Source organism: Canis lupus, chromosome 32, assembly GCF_003254725.2.
Source record: "Canis lupus dingo isolate Sandy chromosome 32, ASM325472v2, whole genome shotgun sequence".
Classification (NCBI taxonomy): domain Eukaryota; kingdom Metazoa; phylum Chordata; class Mammalia; order Carnivora; family Canidae; genus Canis; species Canis lupus.
In genome coordinates, this window is record NC_064274.1 from 18730743 (window position 1) to 18753803 (window position 23061).

The window sequence follows — 23061 nt, forward strand, 5'->3', positions numbered from 1 at the left end:
GGGTAATCCTCTCTATTATTGCTCATGCTCCTTTTTTGTCTCCTGACACTGGAAGCTTTTTCATTTGTCTGATATTTCTACTCCATGATGAAATTAATTTATATCCACCCCTCAACTTGTCTTTTTTCAGAACTCCACTTTAATTAGAAACAAATCTTTCTATTAGATAAGCAACAAAGACAGCAATGTAGGGGAAAAGGTTGATGGGAATCTGTCCACATTATTTACCAAATGGTTCACTATTTCCAAACAGCTGATGACAGACCAGTCATCAATCCAAATGCATTTCCAGAGAGACACATAAAAACTTTACTGCTTAACAGAGCTCAAAATATCCACCTGTCTCTCTGACTAAAGTGCAAGCAGAGACTATTCTGCTGATGCTGGGGATCTTCTCTAATCTTTTACACTGGGTATGACCATCTGATGTTAATTATATTGTTGATGTTTCTAATTCTTGTTTAGACTGGAAGTTTTTATTACTTCAGGTTTGGGTAATTGAGATGCTGGGGCAAATAAGCCAGGTCATGGAAAAATGCGTGTGAATATGCATGTGCATATACATGCATGTATTCTCAGAATAACTGTGGACTCTGCAAGTTCAAACCAAAAATGAAAAAGACAACAACAACAACAACAAAAACAAAACAAAACAAAACAAAAAAAAAAACAAAAATGCCCTCACACCTATTCTACATTTCTACTTAATTGCTTGATCACTTTTACTCCTCGTTAGTAGAAAGTTTATTAATCTCTTCTTGAGAAATCCCTTTCCCTGTACTGAAAACACAGTTAACAAGTGATTAATCTGGGCTTCCACAATGAACTGCTGATGAAACTGGAGTCTGATTATCTTGCTACCATCATAGCTTTCTTGTTGCTACACAGTGTATGGCACAAGATCATTGAGGATGGCCACCTCTCAAAAGGCAATTTTCCCATAACAGACCCAAATAAATATACTTAGCTATCTTTGACAAAGGTGCAAAAGCAACATGATGAAGCAAAAATAGCCTTTTTGACAAATGATGTTGGAATAACTTGACATCTATATACAAAAAAAAAAAAAAAACCAAAACAGAAAAAAAAGATCTAGATACAGATCCTATGCCCTTCAAAAACTTAACTCAAAATGGATCACAGACCTAAATATAAATGCAAAACTATGAAACTCTTAGAAAATAATACAAGAGAACATCTAAATGACTTTGAGTTTGGTGATGACATTTTTAGATACAACAAAAGCACAATCCATGAAAGAAAAATATTATGAAGCAGACTTCATTAAAATTAAAAATTTTTGCTCTGGAAAAGATACTTTCAAAAGAATGAGAAGACACCCCATTGATTGGGATAAAACATTTGCAAGACATATCTGTTAATCAAAATTTACAAATATTTTTAAAGACTCAATAAAAAACAAACAACTTGATTAAAAAATAGGCCAAAGATCTTAACAGATACCCCGCCAAAGAAAATATACAGAAGTTAAATAAGCATATGAAAAGGTGTTTCACATCCATCTCCTCAGGTAAATGCAAATTAAAACAACAGTGATATACCACTATACACCTATTAGAAAGGCCAAAATCCGTAACAGTGGCAACACCAAATGCTGGCAATGATGTGGAGCAACAGGAGTTCTCAATCATTGCTGGTGGGAATGCAGAATGGTATAGCCACTGTGGAAAACAGTTTGACATTTTTCTAGAAAATTAAACATACTCTCACCATATCATCTGACAATCATGTTTCTTGGTATTTACCCAAAGAAGTTGAAACATTATGTCCACACAAAAACCCGCACACAGATATTTTAGAGGCTTTATTGATACTTGCCAAAACTTGGAAACAACTAAGACGTCCTTCAATGGGTTAATAAATTATGAATAAATCAACTATGGCACATCCAGACAATGTAATATTGTTTAATGCAAAAAAAAAAAAAAAAAAAAAAAGAGCTTTCAAGCCCTGAAAGATCATAGAGGAAAGTTAAATGCATTTTTCTAAGTGAAGGTAGCCAATTGAGAAGGTTGCATACTGTATGATTCTAACTAGATGAGATTATGGATTCTAACTATGGAAATTATGGAGACACTGAAAAGATCAGTGGTTACTAGGGGTTGGGAATGGGACAGGAGGGATAAATAGGCATTGCATAGAGTGTTTCTGGGGCAGCAAAATTATTCCCTATGTTACTATAATGGTGGATACCAAACTCATGGAATGAACAATACCAAGAGTGAGACTTAAGGTTAACTATGCACTTTGGATGATAATGAAGTGTCAATATAGGTTCATCAATATAACAAATGTATGACTCTGGTGGGGGATGTTGATAATGGAGGTAGTCATAGTCATGCCTTTGTGGAGACAGGAGGTACATGGGAAATCTCCGTACTTTCTGCTCCAAATTGTGGTGTACCTAAAACTGTTCTGAAAAAAGTAAACTCTATGTTTAAAAAGACATTTTTTTTTCCTCTTCAAGAACACATGCACCTGTCAAGCATCATCATGACCCTGAAGCGGCAGTAAGATCACAGGGTCTGGTCTAGCACCCTTAACCTCTTCATCTGAAGCTTAGGGTTCTTCTTCCCTCCATGGGATTCCAACTTAGAGCAGTTAGGGTGGTATTCTTTTCTAAAGAACACTCCTACAATGAGTCTAAGGTGATTTTCTCATACCTCTAGCATATTAAAGTTGTATGTGTAGTAATGCATATTTATCATTTCATATCTAAAAATATATGCTTACATATTATATATGAATTCATATGCTAAATAATTAGATCCATCATAGACACTGGCAGTTTTGGCAATGAAATAGTAACATCATAATGTGCACAATAATACCACAAGAGTTGTTCTTTTTCCCTAATCTATATCAAAGGGAACAAATGACTATTATATTCCTCAAATATACATTTTGAACTCTTGAAGGGCCATCATGTACCATATGAAACTCTGGAAACCAATCTTATTTATGTACATTTTTAATGCAATGATCTATTTTAAATTATTTGTGACCATTAGATGAGAAGGAAAATGTGGAGCAAAATTGGATACTGTGTAAAAATCCAGTAATGATTTTACAAAAAATATTATGCTATGACACATTAGGCTTTTATACTGAGTGAAATTACCTTGCTGGAACCATAGACATTTAATAAAAATAAAGGAAAACCTGTTAAAGGCAAATATCTTAGTATATAGTAATATCCTTTCACCTTTCCTTGCAATTTCTCCACTTGGCACAAAGAATCTTGATGCTTTTAAGTGTTTTTATGTAGTGGGCAGAATGGATTTTTCAATATATCTGATTCCCAGAGGCATTACAGGTTTTGCAAACCTATGGGAAACCGTAATTTGTGTAAGTGTTATTTTCTTATACGAATGTCATTATTCCACAGAGATGGGCTGGCTGAGTGGATTGAGTACCGCAGTTTCTTCTCTGTGGTATATTCAGAATTTGGTTCAAAAGACTAAAACGTTGAATCAATGAAGAACAATATGGAAATTAATAGAGCAGAGAAGCCCCAACTGAGGGAGAAATAAATGGTTTCCTAAATTGCGAATCAGTGCCATGTAAGAGGTCACATACCGGCCTAAAGACACCTGCTAAAGGTTTTTTCTTCTATCTCAGGATTTTATATTCTGGTTATCAGAGAGTTCCCATGTCATTATTTGTGCTACAGAACACTGCAACTAGTGCATAGCTGGCCTAAGTCATGATTTGAAACAAATTCAGTAAACCCCCTCACTTCCATTTACTCACTACTGTTGTTTGCTATTATGAGCTGAATCATGTTTTCCAAAAATTCATATTTAGAAGCTTTGAACCTCAGAAGATAATCTTATCTGTAGATAGGTCATTACAGAGGTAACCAAGTAAAATGAGGTCATCAGAATAATGATTTTCAAATACTACTGGTGTCTTTATAAAGACAGGAAATTTGAAGGCAGAGATGCATACAGGGAAAACATTGTGTAAACATGAAGACAGCCACTTATAAGCCAAGAAGCTAGACCTGAAAAAGATCCTTCCCTTAAAGTCCTCAGAAGAGACCAACACTTAAAACACTGATTTCAGAATTCCAGCCTCCAGAACTGTGACACAATACATTTCTCTTCCTTAAGTCACTCAGCTGGTGGTATTTTGTTAAGACATTCCTAGTAAAATGCTACAGACACCTATTATGTAAAAGATAATGTTTTAGGTGCTGAAGAGACAGAAATAATGAACACAATTCATATTCTGAAGGAATTTTCCAGTAAAGAGAAGAAAGACAACACACATACAAATGCAATCATTGTGACATTTGCTACTCAGAGGAATGTCCAAGGCATTTGATGTACATTGTAGAGGAGGAGACTACCTCGACAAGGGTCACCAGGAAAGTGAGGATCTCAGAGCTCAGTCTTAAAAAATAAAGTGGATTCAAGGCACCTCAGTAGCTCAGTGGTTGAGCGCCTGCTTTGGGCTCAGGTCTTGGTCCCAGGGTCCTGGGATTGAGTCCTGCATCAGGCTCCCTTCAGGGAGCCTGCTTATCCCTCTGCCCTGCCCATCTCTCTCTCTCTCTCTGTGTGTCTCTCATGAATAAATATTTTTTAAAAACCAACATGGATTGATGAAGATAGAAAACAAAAGACAGTCTATAGTGTAAAGATGATGAATTATAAGTGCACATCCCAGGTCATATAGGACATTGTAGATCCTTTTGGAAGATCTAAGCTTGTAGATATTACAGGAACAGTCTTTGTAAAGATAAGGAGATGCCAAAGTAGAACAAGTTTTTGTTGTTGCTGTTGTTAAGGTTTAGTATATATGCTAGAGATTTGAGATGAAGGATGTCAAGTATATTTGTATCTTAATGTATAAGATACAAATAAGTATCTTAATGTATAAGTCACAAATATAAAGTTAATATAAAGTTAAACTGGGAAAAAGGGTGACCAATTTGGTTGCTGTTGTTATAATGAAATAATGATGATATTGACAAAGCAGTTGTTACTTGTATGAAAATGAGTCTGTAATCTACAAATGGGGTAATGAGTTTACAATAGTTAAGCCATTTATTTAAGATTACATAGTTGATCAATGACAGCACTGAAATTTCAAGTCATGTCTGACTATAGAACCTCTCTTAGACTACTCTACTATATTGCTTCTGAAATGTCTGATGCAGTCAACAGTGGAACCATGAGACATCAGAGAGGCAGAACAGAGCAGTGTTGAGCAGAAGGTAGTGTGGGTACAGGCCTGGAGAAGCTTCTGTTAGGATTTGTAGCCAATATGATTGGAAAGTGGACCATGGTGTGATCAATCGGCCTCAGGATTTATAATTAGATCCCAATATAAAGAGAGGTGCCTCCTCAAGAGAAGTTTTGGGTAGAATATTGTATTTTATGAGATGTATTCACCAATTTATTTGACGGAAAATTAGAATCTCAGGGCTCAGGCTTGGGCCTTGTACCAGCCAGGACAGGCTACCTTCTGAAACAAACATTAACAATCAGATACACTAGTTTTTCTGATATAACAGGCAATCCATGAATCTCATAGGTTTAAAAGAATATTGACTTATTTCTCTAAAGACTGTTGCACCAGTAGCTATATGATTTATGCATTAGGTGACCCACAACATTTCTACTCTCATGTCATTGGTCAAAGCAATTTACATGGCCATAAGTAACTTCAAGGAGGAAAAAAATAGTATTTCCCACATGCATCCAGAAAAGGAAGAATAAAAATACTTGTGAGCAGCAGTAGGGTCATCTACAGAAACAACCCAAATATTTCAATGGCTTAACTAGGAAAAAAATGTATTTCCCAGTCACAATATCAGATTACTTAGGTCATTAGGTTGACAGTACTGGTGTGTGTGTGTGTGTGTGTGTGTGTGTGTGTGTGTTCATTCAAGTGATCTGACCACACAAGCTTTGTAAGCCGTAGGTCTCTTCCCTATTTTGACTCCGCTCCACTTCAGAGTCTTTTTTCAGATATTGGTTTGGAAGGAATTAGCAAGGACCACACATAGAAACATTCTGTGCCCTGGGGCTGGGTGTGGTGACATCTGTTCTATTTATATTCCATTGACCCAAAAGCAGTCATTGAGCCACAGTGAACTATAAGAGTCATTGGGAAAGTTCTCTGGCTGTGCCCAGGAAGAAAAGCTGAACAGATTTTTGGTAGCCATTTGCACACTGGATGGACTCCAAGTCTCTAAGCCAAACAGCTGACTGCCACTTTGTTCTGATTTCATAGAAAGTAGGTCCTTTAATAGAGACAAGAGATCATTGGTCATTTATTTTAGAAAAATCAACAAAACCTCTTAACACTCTTTGTTTAAGAAGTCAAAATGAATTAGGAAAAGGTGAGTTATCAGCTATTGCTTTTGATTCAAGAGAAATATTATTTTCTCTCTCAAGTACAAACCTTCCTGATAACCTGAGTCTGTAAAGAGAAAAACTTCTATTTATTGAAGTAATTCCATTTTTATTTTAAAGAAAATTTATTGTCTGCTACAAAGGGCCTTTTAACTCAGGAAGAAAATACTAATTTAAGGAATACATTAATATATATTCCCTTTGTGCGGAGGGTCAGAAACCAGATGAATGGGAAGGCCATTTTGTTAGATAGTTTTCTATACTATTATAATCTTAGCAAAGCAAGAGTGGAGATTTGTTCATTTCTTTTGAATGAGCATGAGAATATGTGCCTATTGTTTATAACAAATGCTATTTGAGTAATACCATAAGGCAAATTTTGTCTGGTCTCAAAGGCTGTGGGAGAACCATTTTTCTATAGGAAATGTGATAAGAAAATGAACATTCTCTAGTATTTGCTATCTTTTGATTATAACAGACTTTGCCTCAGAATGGACCAAGCTTTGATTTTCACTGAGTATACTAAAATATATCTTGAGGTTACTATTAACAATTCGGAAATGCTTGTAAGAAAATGTGTGGGTATTTCTGTGTGAATTGCTCTGCACCCAGGGTCCATATTAATTTTAAATATTGTACATAGCTCCATTCAAGGAAACTCACCTTATGCATATCTGCCTTTGGCTATAATGACTATGGGACGAGATCGGGCTCGTTCAGGGTGGTATGGCCGTAGACTATAATGACTATGGGAAAGAGTTCATTTTATAATTTTAATATAGCTCTAACCTACTATAATTAGAAACACTAGCAATAGTGTTTTGATTATATAATTAGAGGAAATAAAATTCTGCTTAGAGCTTACATAGAGATTTTGTCTGAGTTATTCAAAGTCTGCTAATATTAATCAATTGCATAATAGCTGATTCTGCAGGGCACAAATATAGAGATTTCCTTGTGAATCTGGACGTTGTTTTCAGTCTATATCCTTGAATATTGATTTTATGAGTAGACAGATGTTTTATTATGTGGCAGTATCCTCTATTTAAACTAGCATATTTCTAACTGTAAATTAAAATGTCATTAAAATGAATATTTGCAAATACGACGTTTTGAGAATCTATTCCTAGGTAGGCATTGTTTCAAAAACTAAGCATAAATACCCCTCATGATTAAGTACTATGTAGTTCACCTCGGAGACTACGAAATGTAAGAGAAATGGGGAACAAAAAATTACTTGTCAAACTCCATACAAGTATTAATTTAAGCAGGGATAAACCCCAGGACTGGATAACCACCACTCCTTTACCAATCCACAGCTGTCCCCCCCATACATATACAAAATTATGACCACCAATTTAAAATATGACAGGCAGCAGAGGAAGTTGAAACTAAACAAATGTTGGTTTTATCTCCACAGTGTTGGGAATTAGACTCTTTAATGATAACGACCCAATAGTCTGCGGCACCTCTTGGTATCATTAGTTATTTGGTAACACTATCAAGGTTTCCCATGCAATGCCTTCGTTGGTGTATTTTCTTATCTAGAAAGCCTTTATTCCACTTCTCTGCCTGATAAATTCCCACTCTTCTCTTTCGTTTCTTCACTTTTTCTTCTAATCCTTTGAATAATTCATAGCTCCTATTGTGTTCTCTTTGCAGTGTATATTTATTAGAAAATTGTCACATCACCGTTTGTTATTTAAATGTTCATATTCCCACTTGGTTTGTGAGTTTCGTGAGGAACTTCTCAGTGTCCTTCACAATTGTTGCTCTTAGTTGGTGGGTTAGTAAAAGTGTGACAAATAGCTCTCATTTATACTGATTAAAGGGACAGTATGTTGTGTAGAAAACACTATAATTGTGTGTCACTTAATTGGATCTCTATTTTCTGCTCTGTAAATTGAGGATGTTGGGCTGAGTACCTTCCATTTTATTTCTAAATTAACTGTTGTCTGATGACTCCAAGCGCTATGTTTTCACAGCCAGTATGAAGCATACATGGAAATCAAGGGAGAGGTATGACCTCTCGACATATTCATTTTTTACATTTCTACCAGATCAAATAATAGAACTCAAACCTTTTCTATCATGATAAAAGTCAAATGTCTATAGATAGAGCATACGGAAGGAAGAATACTTTCGGTATGTGATTGTGACATCCTTTTGCTGGGATAATTGAGAAGCCATTAGTCTCTAGTCTAAACTATATGTATACAATTGATGTTCCTTATCAAAGGCTCATTTTAAGACATGAGAATTATTCCCGATATTGATATGCATCTTAGCATTTAAAATAAGTTGAATCAGGGGCACCTCGGTGACTCAGTGGTTGAGCATCTGCCTTTGGCTCACGTCGTGATCAGGAGTCCAGGATCGAGTCCCACATCAGCCTTCCTCTCCCTCTGCCTATTTCTCTACCTCTCTCTGTATGTCTCTCCTGAATAAATAAAAAAAAATCTTTTAAAAAATAAAATAAGCCAGATCAAAACTCTATAATTGTGGTTGGGATCTTATGAGTTCCATCTTTTCATCTTTGCCATTCTCTTGCTCAGTGAACTTGAGCAAATCCTTTAAAACTAAGAGCCTGTTTGCTTCTATGTGTAGGTATATATGTCAAATGAGCCAGATCTTCTGTAAGTTTACTTCCGGGTTGGAAGTTCTTTAGATTCAAAGGTACTTTATTCAGGTAAATATGTTAAACAATTCCAATTTATCATTTTAAGAATTTCCTTTAAAATCCTATTATAATTATTTGCTTTGAAAATGAAAGGAGTAAAACTCATACTTCCATTCATTTTGTCAATAAGAATACAGATATATTGCGGATGACTTGACACACACACAGCAGAAAATAGTTTCACCTAAATGACCCAAAGTAAATAAACCATAATTACTTGCCATGTACTCATCTAAAATACTTGATTTCAAGAGCTCCAGGGCAGGGGGTGAAGGGTGCAATAAAGTACTTGTTGTTTGGCCAGAGTAATGTATTAAATACATTAAAATAATTATTTTCCCCATAAGAACAAACCTCATACAATTTCTGGCTTTCAAGGTCCTTTTGTTATTCCATAATGGCAAGTCTTCAACACTCTCAAAGAAAGACCGTAAATTTGCAAGCATAAATATGATAATGCTTCCACAAATATGCTTCGAGCTTATTGGATAAAAGACGTGTCCTTGGTACCTTTTAGCAAAAGGCTAATTTGACCCTGAATATGTTGCCAACAAAGTTCCAGCTGTTGATTCTCCAGTGAATAAACTGGATGCACAGACTTTTGTAGAGTGCAAAGTAGAGTGCAAAAACAATGAACACAAAGAAGACTTAGTACGTAGTTTTTATTATCTACCCAATGTAGTGTTTAGAGTTGGTGATGATAGGTAAATGATAATATAAATATCTTTTTTTTTTTAAGTTAGCACAAATAAAGTAAGAAGGTTAGACAGTAAGGAGTGGGGAACCAAGGGCCAAAAATATATTCTTCACTAGCTTCGTACCAACTTGCAAAGTGGCTCTCAGAAGAGGTATTTATAGCAAGGTATAAACCATATTAGTGACTGGAGTTTGAAATTCAAAAGCTTTGGTTAACATGACAGTCTGCATTCAAAGCAGAGCTTAATGCCTAAAAGCTGGTCAATAAACATTTTAGTACTGCTCTTTTCCAGTGATCTGAATTCAATAATGTTACCTTTCCAGAAGCTGCAAAATGGAAAGTGAAAGAATGATTTATGAAGCTTGGCTATGCATGGCCAGCTAAGAAAGCTTTAACTGATGCTTGCAGGATTCTCTTTAATGAAGTACAAGTTGCCAAGATAAGTTTAGGTAAATGAAGCCTCTGTCACATTACGTTATAGCAAAAGAAATGACAGACATAGCTCAGCAGATGGAGGTTAGTGCAGAATGGTGGTGTCAAACAACGTAGTTTAGGTAACTGCACAAAGATGGAGCAGATGCATTAGCGTTATTACTATAAACAAGTTCATAATACCACAACACATTCGTGGAATCTGTTCAAATTAAGCATAGCAGCTTTCTTTGTTTAAGTTGTCACTTAGCCTGCACGCAGGTCATAATTCTGAGCCATCAAATCCTTTCAAGTAAAAGCTCCTCTATTTAGCACCAACTTCTATTTAGGTGGTACTGTTAACCTTAAAACCCCTAGTGGGTTTCGTATGATTTCTTAAGGCGATGTCTGAATACTTTGTGGAAAATGTTACTTTTAGGGCTGTGATTTAAATGAATGAATTGTCACCCCTTCGTATCTCCAGTTTTCTTGGTCTGAATGCAAACTGGAATCCTGAACACAATGGATTGGGGGAACTCAGCTGTGTCCCCTCTGCAAAACAATAGGGGCTGGGGTTGGAGAATATAAGCTATATTTGTGACTTCACTTCAGAAGGGTCTGGGGATTGATTTTGCTTGAAAGGAATAATAATTGCCTTGGATCCATCTTGGAATTCATCTGTGGGGAATGCTGGCTGCCTGACCATCACACCAGAAATAGTCAAAGATGGCAAGAGGGAGTTAATTGTTCAGTGACATTTGACCTTGAACTTGCCTAACAAATAAATATTAGATTTCCCTTCTCCATCTCTTTTTACATATCATGTTTTTTTTTTTTAAAAAAAAAAACTCACATGAACAAAAATAGAAAAGCAAATGTAAAAAGTACCCACACGTGCGCATGCATACAGATGTTGAGAGGGAAATAAAATAACACCAAATTGAAAACCAAGTGTGTTGGGTAACCATCATGAGAAAGTATCCAAATTTCATTTCTGACACCGAGTAGAGAAGTTCTCCTAAGACATGCTTGTATTACAAACTGAGCTGCAGTCAGAAATGTATGGACCATTCTGTGAGAGAGAGCTAAGAGGCTTTGAGAGCAACCTTCTGAAGAGAAGATGCTAAACTTTTATGACAGCCATGCAACTATATTTTTGAAATGGCGAGTGGTACCTGGTGATAGACTATACGGTGTTAATTGTTCTATTTTAAAACTTTATTTCCGTACATTTTCTATTAACTGATTTTTAAAATGTAACTTTTTCTGTATTACTTTGACATTCTTTTCCATACTCTCATTTTTCTTTCCTTTTTTTGGAACCTTGGCATTTGGAACCTTTAAATCTTTTTATTATGGGTAAGGGTAGAAGGTTGCTGAAGAATGTTATAAATGGTAGTTTGGCTCTGGGCTTATCTACAAATGCCTACGTGATAGAACAGAAATATGCCATTTGCAAATCAGGCATGGCTTGTAGCTGATTGATACCAGATAAAGGGCCATCTGGACAGGATAAGCAAAGTAGTTCAGAATATTTCATTTGCAAAATAAACTATTAGAGGAAAGTATAATATTCAAGCCCTAAAATAGAACAATTGACACATATAAACATTTCCCTACCCTGTCTCATTTCCCTTTTTTAGTAGTCCATGGCCCAGTTAAATCTTAGTTTGTTAATTGCAGGTATCAAGCATCTTCTTCTTCTTTTTTTTTTTTTTTTTTTATCAAGCATCTTCTATAATGAAGGTTTCTTTCTGCTAAATCATTTGAAGAACCTAAATGTGAACTCCAGCACAAGAGAAGGAAAAAAAAATCGTCCTGCAGGATGTGTTTGGGGTTGTAGTATCATTCCCATGGGGCTCTTAAGCATTTCTCAGAGGCGTCCAGGTCCCACCTACTAAACACTGCCCCCCCCCTTTAATAGTGTGTCACACACAGAGCATGGTAAATAATATGTTCCATAGCCCCACCTTGGATTCTGTCACCCCAGCATCTTAGATATGCCTTCGACAGGACTATGGCCTATCCCTTTCTATTGTCGGATCACCTTCTTTCTGCATTGGTATAAGCACACAGTTGCCCAGAGCTTCTAAATAATGGGGTTTAGGTTGGAAAATATACTTTAGGTTTACATGTCCTTTATGGTGACCTTCTAGAATTACTCACATACCCCAAGACTCACCAAACTTACTGATATACCTTCTCAAGTTTCTGGAGTCCAATTGCCAGGAGACTCTGGTAGTAATCCCTGACTCTTCAAAGACTGCCACTGTGCCCTCTTCCTCACTACACCTTTCTTTTATTCTGTTGTGCCTCGCTTTTTCATTCCCCTGAACTCACCAGGACCCTCCCTGTTCTGGCATTTCAATTCTGCTCTGACATGGGGCATCTGGAGCTCATTGGGCTAAGCATCTGCCTTCGGCTCAGGTCATGATCTCAGGGACCTGGGATCGAGTCCCACATTGGGTTCTGTGCTCAGTGTAGAGTCTGCTTGTCCTTGTCGCTCTCCCTTTATCCCTCCTAACTCATGCTCAAGCTCTCTCTCACTCTTTCAAATAAATAAATAAAATCTTCTTCTTCTTCTTCTTCTTCTTCTTCTTCTTCTTCTTCTTCTTCTTCTTCTTCTTTTAATTATGCTCTTACTTTTGTTGGAATGAGTCACCCTCCCTTCACCTTGTTAACTCCTGCAAATAGTTCTGGTCTCAGTTTCAACTTCACTTCAACGTCTATAATAATACAAATAATTTCTTCTATATTCCTTTTTCATAGCAATCCTAACAAGAGCAATAAATTTTTGAATTATTTTAAATGTCTGTTTTCTCCACTAGACTTTAAGCTTCATGGTGTCAGGGGAAAATATTACCATACTTAACTACTGCATTTTTGGTCCTATAAATTCATTGAGTACTAAAGAAAATTTGAGGGATGAATGAAGGAAGGAATATATGTGTAGAGGAATGAGTAAAATGCTCATTATTAAAATATTAACAAACTACTTTCTCAACTTTTCTAAACTTAATTTACAGTTTCCTTATATATTTGAAAATGCCCATTGACCTGCATCTTTTAGTAAAATGAGTGTTAGTGGTTTTTCAAAAATGTTTATTAGGTAAGTGAAAAATGTGTTATTTCTCTACATTTTTTGATCATTAATATTTTTAATCACTGCCAATATTTTTCATGTTTATATTAACAATAATTTATTTATCTGTTTATGTCCTCAGTATGAAATTTTAGTTTAGTCATTGATTTTTATAATCTGTACTCATTAAAAAATATTTTTAAAGATATTATTTATTTATTCATGAGAGACACAGAGAGAGAGAGAGGCAGAGACATAGGCAGAGGGAGAAGTGGGCTCCTCGCAGGAAGGCCAATGTGGGACTTGATCCCAGACACGGAGATCATCCCTGAACCAAAGGCAGACACTCAACCACTGAGCCACCTAGGGGTCCCAGTATTTGTTAAAATATTAATCATTCATTATCAGTGTCTTGCAAAAATTTTGTCCAGTTTTATAATGCTCATTTCTTTGTAATTTAAAAATTCTTCATGTTTTAAAGAAGCTTTTAGGTTTACAGAGAAAATAAGCAGAAAGTTCAGAGAATTCGAGTGCACCTCCGCACTCTTACCCTTAGTTTCTCCTGTTATTAACATCCTGCTGTAGAATGGTACATTTGTTATAATTGCTGAGCTGATGTTCATTCATTATTATTAACTGGAGCCTATAGATTACATTAGGGTTCTATAAATTTTACCAAATGTTTAAAGGCATACATCTACCATCATAACATCACATAGAATAGTCTCACTGACTTAAAAATCTCCTGTGTTTAAAAAAAAAAAAAAATCTCCTGTGCTCCACCCATTGGTCCCTCCCGTTCCCCTCTCCTGTACCATTCCATAGTTGAGCTGGTAGGCTAGACCATTGTGGACTGGACATCTGTCATTTCCAGCCTTATTTTGTTTGTACTATTAGGTGGAATATGGAAGTTTTAATATTTTATGTGGTGAAATCTATCACATGAAGACTCTCTTCCACACATCTAATCATTAAATTTAATAAGACATCCCAAAGAAATGACATTGTTTTCATACCCTATCTACTATACTGAAGTAATTTTCCTAATTAGAAAATAAGCAGATTGGGAACAGGAACTGACCATAACACACAAAACATGTCCAAGCTGGGCCCTTGTTTTTATACACAGCATAGACTCTAGAATTGTAACCAAACATGTTTATTGGGAAGAACACACTAAAAAGAGCATTTCAGACATATGAATAGAGTGCATTACTAATTTTCTTGATGTCATCTCTTCTCCCTCTGAGAACCAAGAAGGATTAAATAGCTCAAAAGATTCTTTAACTCTCTTTTCTGAGCTGAAACACCTAAACTGAATCCTAAAGAGCTCTTCTTCATAGTAGCAATACTGAACGTATAGATGCTCATGTTTAAGGCTTCTGAATATCACCTGACAGTGGAGGCTTTTAAATAAAGACAGGTCTTCTTTCCACTGGCTTGCCCTTCGGATTCCTCTAGAACTTTGGTGACTTTTCTTCGGAATGCCCAGGACCCACTCATTAGTCTTTTCCATGGTGGCCACGCTCCCACTCAGTTTTGTAATCATGTCATGTGAGTGCCTGTCTTTCTAGAATAAGGTTGAGGCCTGAGGTTTTGGCTGATTCATACTTGCTGCTTCATTGTTTGCTAGCCCTGAATTGGACATAGAGCAGGTCTCTGATACCTTGGGCTCTCTGTGTGAAACAACAAATATAATAAAAAATATGAAAGAAATACTGAAATACATTAAGCATGGAATAAATTTCACTTTTAGTCATTGGCATTCCTTCAGAGTGTTCGTGTAACATCTTCTGTTGCATTTTTCCAGCTTCCTCAGAAAAATAAAGATGTAAAAAAGAGACGCAATTATATTAAAACAAAGCAAGAGTGTTTAAGAGAGGGTTCTAAATTCATTATTTAAGGAATTATGCTTCCATGGCCCTATTTCTATCTAGCAGTTTTGCTTCTTTCAAACCCACTAATTTGTTAGCTGCAGCTTGACTAGGCAACATAAAAAGATCCTTACACATTCCTGGAAAGTATGATTATCATAATACAAGGACATCATAGTTCTAAACATTACTGTTTATATCAGACTTGTTATAACTCATAAACCCAGAGATTTTTCTTTATTTCTCCAGAGGAAAAGCATGCCGGAATACGTTGCATTTAAAAGATGTTTTATTTTTATTGGTGTTTCTTTCTTTGACAATCACTGTTTTCCTATGGGTGTGCATATCTACACACATATAATAAAATAGCTGTTCTGTATTGAGTGTCTATGATAGGCACTGGGCTAAATGGCTCTTTTGTATTACTTCATTAAATCCCCACAACAAATCTATTAGGTAAGATTGTTATTCTCTCCATTTTACAAATAAGAAAATCAAAGCTCAGTGAGACAAAGCTGCCCAATGTCATATGGACAAGAACATACTAAAATAAACATTCCAGATGGAATATGCCTACTTCAAATGCCTTTGGAAAAATGAGTCTCTACTCGACTAAAAAATAATATTGACTGATTGCCCAGCACAAACTCTGACTTAAAAAGGACACTGACAAATTGAATATTGGTTAATATACCAAATCTATAGCACATGGAGTGAGGATTTTTCTTTTGGCTGTACAGGACTAATGTCCCGATTTAGTTGTCAGTGAGGTTGTAATATTATGTATTTATTTCCTTATTTATTCCACATATTAAAATTGTCTCATTCAATCATCTCTGTTCAGACTTTTGTGGAATTTCAGTGTAATGGTAACTAGTTATGAGCATGGAACATTGAGCAAGATTTCCTGGCTTGAATGTCAATTTTGCTACTTTGTAGCTCTTGACTTAAGGCAAGTTACTTCACGCTTCAATCTCAACAGCCCCGTCAAAGAAAAAGAATAATAATAGCTCCTATTCTTTGGTGTTGTTTGAGGTTAATTTAGTTTTTATACTTAAAGTGCTTAGAATAGTGCCAGGACATAGAAAAAAACCAACAAGTCTAAGCTGTTTTTCTTTCCCCAAACTAACAAAATCCTGTTTTTTACTCTACAGCAGGTGTAGGAACAGGAAAGAATAGAGAATGGAAAGCAGAGGAAAGAACACAAAATAGAAAGCTTCAGCAGGAAAATAGATCCATGTGACCACAAAGAATAAATTCATTTATTATAACTGTTTTTATTTCAAAGTGTCCTCGTCCTCCATCAGTGGCTCTGCCAGAGTCAGGTCTCAATCGTCAGTTTCTAGCTGTGGCCCAGTTGGGAGTCTGCCTAGGTGAAAAGCCACTGCAGATTTTTGATAAGGAATTCACCAACTTGTAAGGGCTTTCTCTTCTGCTTGGCATTGTCTGGTTGCCTTGGCAGACCTTTAGATCCCAAGGACTTCAGGAAATTTGATTCTGCTTTTCTGATGTCTTGGCTTAGCTCTGCTATCTGCTGCCCTGTACACCTTCAGGATTTACCAAAGGTCTAGAAGGGGAAACCAGTTATATATTCAGTATTCTCAATTTTCTAGCTTTGTCACTAGCCACATGGCACCGCCAAGAGCTGTGTTGTTTGGTTGGTGCCTTCCAGTGGGCCTGGACCCCAGATGCTTATCCTGTAGACTAACCTACAACAACCAAATATATCCTGGGAAAGCTAAGAATCCTCGACTCATCTTTGTGAAATTCTACTCCCTCTAGTCCTTGTTTCCCAAGCCTATAACAACTAAACTTACCAGGGATGCCTGGGTGGCTCAGTGATTGAGTCTCTGCCTTCAGCTCAGGGTGTGATTCCAGGATCCAGGATCAAGTCTCTGCATTGGGCTCCCTGTGGGGAGCCTGCTTCTCTCCCTGCCTCTGCCTCTGTTTCTGCCTCTGTCTCTCATGAATAAATAAATAGATCTTGAAAAAATATCTAAACTTAACAGACTTTTCTAGTGGTTCTCAGAGCATTTGTGTAACATGACTTAGTCTAATCATCTCCTCAGATTTTAGCTTTTTTAAAATCAGGTATATATTTTATACATATAATCCTGGTTTATAAATGTAAACCAGGTATATATTTTAGCCAAGTCTTTTCAAGTTCTATAACTTTCTCTATGCCTCAGTTTCATATCTCTAAAATGGGGCTAATTAGAAAAGCTGTCTTATAAAATTGTTGTGATGATTGAACATGTTGATACATACAAAATGCTTACAGTGATGCTTGGCAGACAGTAGAAGATGAAGTAATATGTGTTAGCTATTATTATTGAAGATGACTTCAGAAGACAGGAAATCAGATTCTTCTCATGCAATTAAGATGATCTTTTATTTCATATACTAATTTGGAAGAGCTTTGGCTTTTAATAAATTAAGTTATCCTAGTAGCTCCTAATTCTATTAGACTCATCGTCCGTCCCCCTCCAATTTTGAAACAATTTCTGATGACCCATTTACTAACTTGAAATCAAACATACAAATAATATAATCTACATCTGAATGTAATTTTGAAAAAAGTTATAGTGTCCTAAATTAAATATAAAACAAAGGGGAAGTAATTTATAATAAATTAATATAAATTTCAATATAAACATAATCAAGCATGCATATACTAGAAGACAAAAATGTAGTCAGATGTTTTTATCCACTTACAATGAGTGAATTTGAATTTAAAAGAAGAGCAAGACCCTCTTCACTAAATAATACAGAGAAAGAAGTACAATGGCAGAGGATACTGGAATAAAACCAGCAGTGTAAGTATTAACATACTACATTTATAAGAGAAAGAAGAATATACTCCAATTGAAGTAGAGATTTTATGTCAATTACTTTTGAAGTGAAAAATATGAGGTACTGGGTGCTGGGTGGTATTTATATGCACAATGGTTGCAGTAATAAAAATACCTCATGGGGAACCCAAGATGAGCATACATCTGGTTTCCACAAGTCTGCCAGAACATTTGAGAGTCATTACCAGTTGTGAAAATATTTTTTTGTTCAATGGGTGCAGATTCAAATTTTTTGTCATTCTTTCCAATAAAAACTGAAGCTGGTCAATTCTAGAGCTGGATACAGGAGACGTTTATTTGTCCAGAAATTACCCATTAATTATTTGGATTATTAAATGCTGACAGGCCAAGGGTGGCTGGTACTTAGGAGACAGAGAAGCTTACATCCACTTGCAAAGGAGAATTTCAGTACAGCCAATACAGGTGCATGGAACCACCCGAATATTAGCCTTCATTGTATGGGCCTGTCCTGAGCACTGCAGACCTCCAGGGGCCTCATCTCCTGCTCAGTGAACGTCAGCAATGTATTTCCACCTAGAGTGACTGAACGATTAACCCCAGAAATTTTCAAAGTAAGCCTGCAGGGAAAAGGGGGAGCATAACACATTATTCCAGTTACAATAAAAAATGTATAATATCTATTACGAACAAAAGGCAATATAAAGAGTTGGTAGAGAAAGTACTACCCCTTTAATATAGAATCCACTGCTAGTGAGAAAAATGTTTAGGAGAGAGAAGCTTTTGTATTTCTTTTTGTAAGAAATAGTCATGTACTCAAGTTCTACATACAATTGTGTGTGGTATGGTAAATACAACCTTAAATAAACAAGCAAACACACACACACACACAAAACTTATAATAAATTCAGTTTTCTTAGGTTATCTGAGCAAAAAATAATGACACTAGGTACCATCTTGCTGTTGATGCTCAAAACACTGTGACCATAACCTACTTCTTTACAGAACAATTGAAAGACTGGGGAATAATTACTAGTGTGCCTTTGAGTGCTAGATACATGCCTAGATTAGAAACCCACAGATCAAATTACCAAGTAATTTCCTTTTTTTTTTCCAAATAATTTTCAATGCTTTTCAGCACAACTTTATTTCAAATTAATTTATAAATACAAATTTTAAGTGATTTGCTTATTTTGACTTCCAGGAAAAAGTAAAGCTTTTTCTTTTTCTTATCCTTTCATTATTCACCTCTAAAATGTAACTATTTATTTACATAAGTAAATATTCATTATGTGAACTTTTAAGATAATTTTAAGAAATATAGATTACTTTCCAAATCTGTAAATGGACACATCAGCTTTATTTGTTGTCAAGCAGGAGGCAACTTGTCTACAATATGTTCAATATCATTACCACAAATATAGAATAAGGCATACTTTCTTTTTTAAAGATTTATTTATTTATTTGAGAGAGAGAGAGAGACTATACAAGCAGGGGGAGGGGTAGAAAACAGAGAGAGTGAGGGGAAGCAGACTCCCCACAGAGCATGGAGGCAATGCAGGGCTCTGATCCCAGGACCCTAAGATCATGATCTGAGCCGAACCCAAGAGTCAGATGCTTAACTGACTGAGCCACCCAGGTGCCTGGGCATAGGTTTTATGAAAGAAAAATAATTTCATATTTTCTAAATAGAACTAATAGTTTAAAATTTTATTTTTTAAAAGATTTATTTATTTATTTTAGAGAGAGAGTGCACATATGAGTGGTGGGAGGGCCAGAGAGAGAGAGAGAGAGAGAGAATATCTCAAGCAGATTCTTGCTGAGAGCGGAACCCTATTCAGATCCATCCCATAACATATGAGATCATGACCTGATCTGAAATCACCAATCTGATGCTTAACAGATTAAGTCACCCAGCCGCGCCAATACTTTCATATTTTAAATGAGTAATTATTTCTAGTTATAAATGACATTTTAAGAGCTCTTTATTTTGTGTTTTAGGGTTATTATTATCTTTTACTGACTACTGTTTAAATTTACATCATTTTGCATTTGGATTAAGAAAAAAACTTATTTTACTGCAGAATTTTGGGGAATATTTCAGTGAATTTAGATTGAATGTAAAATCAACAGCAAAATAATCATCTGTGTTATAAAAATAATAATTGGAGATCAGTATAAACAATTCAAACAGCACAAAAATTTTCTCTCCTATTCCTGAACCCTAGCCCCTCATTGATCCTGCTATCATTTTGGTTATTTTTAAAGTAAAACTTCAGAAATATTTTATGAATATACAGGATATCAGTAAACACACTAAGAAAAAAGAGTATCCAGTTTTATTTGAGCTAAACTATTTCTTTTTTCTCTCTCTGACTCATGGAAATTCGGTAAATCATTTTTTCAATAGTACCCTCTCCCTTTCAAAAAAATATCATTGGATAAAGTCACTTGTTCATTAGAATTTTTTATATAAATGAGGAGAGGGAGAAGACCCATTGTAGAAAAAGTTAGATTTCCCTAACTTCCAAGGTATGAATGAATCCATATAAACTGTCATAACAGGAGGAAGTGAACAAAAAAGATATAAAAAAAACCCAAACTATATACCCGTGTTTTTCTTTTAATTTATGAAGCTGCTCTAAAGAATAATTGAACCTTCAGATGCTCAATAAATGTTATTGTATGATGAATGAATGAAGGAGTTGTTCTGAACTCCAAGAGAGGCTAGAAACATTCTTCATTCTGTCAACATCTGGTTCAATATGTCTATACTCAAAAACACTCAAAAGTAAAATACTTCTCAACAGATGAAGGATAGGAAGTTGACAAGATTAAAGCCTTAACCAGGCAAATAGTAAGTCGGAGATTTGTAATGGTTATAAAAGGCTTGATACTCAGGTTAAAAGCTGCTGTCACAAAATATGTGAGAGCCACAAAATACTATCACTAGGTCTACATTTTAACTTCTGGAATTTTTCTAAAATTTATGGCTATCTCCAGAGCAAGCATTTTCAGCGGTGATTCTCAATTTGTCCTCTTTTCGGATAAAGATTTTATATTTAATATCAAAGAACGATAAGCTCAATTTTTTTCCCTGTTGAAATGATATTTGCAGGTGAATTTATTGTACTTGACAATAACCATATTTATAGTCCTGGTACCTGAATCATTTTGTTATACCTAGGAATAATATATGTTTTACAGTAATTCTTACCCTTTGTTGATAGCATAGCACTATTTTCTGGAAGTACCCTATATAACACGGCTATTTTCTCCCAAATCTGCCAATAAATGGTTTTCTACATCTATCATTCTCATATACATGTGTCTACCTAAGAATAAAATTGGACACCCAACAATCACATTTAGTATTTTCACTCATGCTTTAAAAATTCACTTTTAAAAATTTTGTGAAGTTCTTCAGAATATTTGTGGGAAAGCAAGATAATATTTTATAGTCTCAAGTCCTAACCTAATTGAGCTTTTGGGTTTTTCACTAAGACATGGTTGGAGGAAACGGATGATAGGTTGTTGCTTTTCCATTTGGTTCTCATTTGAGATGTAATCAAGATAGCTGATAAAGAGTCCTATCTCCTGAGTCACAAAGACTTAAATTCTCTCCCAAACTAGCACATATTAACAACTATTTAACATTTGTGTGTGTTTCACTTTCTGTAAAATGAACATAAAAACACCTAATTTATATGTGTTTTTGTAAAGATTAGATTAAATAATCAAATATGAAGTGGTTAGAAGATTTGAGACAAAAAAAGACAAAAAACTAAATAATGATGGTGTTGATGATGATGATGGCTTTATGGATGAGAGTCAATCTTATTTTGTAATATATAAATAACATTGAATTTTTGGGTTCCTTATTGGTTGTGAAATATACTTATTATAATCTTTAATTACAAATGATATTAAGTAGCATTTCTTAAGTACTTTATTTTTTAATGAGGTCACTTTATATCAGAGTTCTGGACTACCCACATTTTTGATCAAATGTTTATTGTTTAATTCTGGATTGTGGAAGATCACACATAGTTTCTGGCTGTCTAGGTAGAGGAGCCCTAAATAGCGTCAGATTAGCAGGAATCATAACATTTTAGTATTTTTAATAATTAAATTTAAGTGTTTCAATATTTTAACAATGCATATCAATTGAATTTCTGCTTCTTTACTATGGGATGGCAAGATTCCAGTTGGTATCTTGGGGATTGAAAAATTGAAATGAGTAGAGAAAATATCCAACCAATGATAATTAAAAAGAGGAAATATTTTTCAATCACTTTTGCCCATCTTTATTGGAAAGGAAAAAAATCTGTTGTTCATTATGACCTGAATGTTAGTGTTTCCCCAAAATTCATATTGTGAAATCCTAATTCCTGATGTGATGGTATTTGGAGATGGGACTTTTTGAGAGCAATTCTGTTTAGATAAAGTCATATAGATAGGGACCCCATGTTGGGATTACTTCTTACGATAAGTGGAAGAGACACCAGAGCTCTTTCTCCATCTCCCATAGGAGGACATGGCAAGAAGACAGACATCTTCAAGCTAGGAAGAGGCCCTGACCAGTAAACAAATGGGTTGGTACCTTGGCCTTGACCATCCAGTTTCCAGAATTGTGAGAAATAAATGTTGTTTAAGTCACCCAGTCTATTGTGGGCTTGCTTGCTTTTTTCTTTCTTTCTTTCTTTCTTTCTTTCTTTCTTTCTTTCTTTCTTTCTTTCTTACTTTCTTTCTTTTTCTTTTCTTTTCTTTTCTTTTCTTTTCTTTCTTTTCTTTTCTTTTCTTTTCTCTTTCTTTCTTTCTTTCTTTCTTTCTTTCTTTCTTTCTTTCTTTTCTTTCTTCTTTCTTCTTTCTTTCTTCTCTTTCTTATGGCACTCTGACTTGATTAAGACACAATGGTTCATTTGAATGAGATGATGTGCTTTGTTTTTGTTTTTTTTTAAGAGCAGATCAGTTTCTCCAGTATCTGACTGTTTAATACATGGCCTGTACTTGACTGCAGGTGAGCAGCAATCATGAACTCACCACCTCAGTAGCTAGGAAGGTGCACCTTTGTCTTTTCACTAAAGATAGTGCTGCCCTCACTGTTGTTGTTTAGAAATA